A 1,734-nucleotide genomic window follows, 5' to 3' on the forward strand; every position below is an offset into this window, starting at 1 on the left:
TAAAACAACACAACTGTCATAAATTATTTGACTAAATCCAACTAAAACAAATAATTATAACTTCTAAAATGAAATGAATTATTAATCCTTAAAATTTTTCAAAACTAACTATTAATAACATTAACTAACACATACATTCCTAATCAATTCTCAAGAATGTTACAATATTAGAGATGCTGTTTATTTATTTGCGGTAGAAAATTTTTTTCTAATATATAACATTATAATTTGTAATATTAATTATCTATTAACTATTACTTAAGTAAAATTAAACACATATTTCTAAATTTTAAAAAATACTAATAATCATTCTCATTATCTTCCTAAATTCATTTTCTAATAACAATAATAATTAACTTCCTAACAATGATAATTATAATTAACAAAAATAAACTAACGTACTTTTAAAAATTAATACTAACCATTCAGTTTTTATTCCTAAATTCAATTACTCACAACCACAATCATATTTAATTTCCTAACAACTATAACTAAAAATTTTAAAAAGATTTCAAAAAAAATAAACGTTGTATAAAAAAATTAATAATAATTCGATTTACATTTTATAATTAATTTTTTAAATATTAATAATTCACTTCCTAACACTAATAATTATAATAAAAAATATTAAACAAATTTTAAAAAAAATATTGCGTTTGTTTTACATAAATATAACATCATCTTATTTACATTTTCAGATTCAATGTCTAACAACAATAATAATAATTAACCCCCTAACAATAATATTTTTTATAAAAAAAATAGTGAAAAAATTTCAGAAAAAAATTAAAAACGTTGAAGAATAGTCCTAACCATTCTATGTATATTTCTAAGTTTAGATCCTAACAACAATAAGAACAACTAAATTTCTAACAATAATAATTATAATTATAAAAATTAAAAAAATTTTAAACAAACTTACATAATTAGAATGACTGAGATAGTGTATAATATGAAGCTCAGGGCGATCAACATCTTTAATTTTATGTTTCTTTGACATTTTCTTTTTTTTTTTCCACCATGCACACCCACTAGCAGCAGAGGAATGAAGAAGAAGAATGGAGTTTTGAGGTTGAGAGTGAATGCTGAAAGTGATAACTCGGATGGTGAGAGTCCTTATTGCATGGTCAATGTTGGTATTCAGGGCACCGTTTGGGGAGTGAGCTTTGCGTAACGCATGTCCAGCTTGCCACAAAACGGACCGTCCGTTTTAGTAGCTACTTCTCAGACCGTCCGTGTTGCAACTTGGATGTCGCACGGTCCGATTTCCTTCAGCACCTGACACCACACTAATGTGCAGCCCCCTCCTTCCCATAACTGGGTGCAACACCAGCCAGGCTTCCATATACAAATTAAAAATTGCCCACATTGCACCTTAACCAATAAAACAATTTGCCCCAACAAATTCCATTACATCAAAACTGGGGCATGTTTGATTTCAGTTTGCAAAATTTAAGTTTGGAGGATTATATTAAACACTTCTAAAATAAATTAAAGCTTACATTGTACCCTCCACACACATTACTGTATCCATTTCTCAATCATTGCATTAACATCACAACAAAAATTAATTCCATAGTGATGGCGGGAAAATCAATTCGCTCAACTTTCGGTAAGTATACCGAGTCGCATCAAGTAGTAAAACTCACAAGAGTGAGGTCGATCCCATAGAGATTGATAGATCAAGCAACTTTAGTGAGATGATATGTCTAGTCAAGCGAATATTGAAGAGAG

This window comes from Arachis ipaensis, chromosome B4, assembly GCF_059453495.1.
Source record: "Arachis ipaensis isolate K30076 ecotype BB chromosome B4, ASM5945349v1, whole genome shotgun sequence".
NCBI lineage: Eukaryota > Viridiplantae > Streptophyta > Magnoliopsida > Fabales > Fabaceae > Arachis > Arachis ipaensis.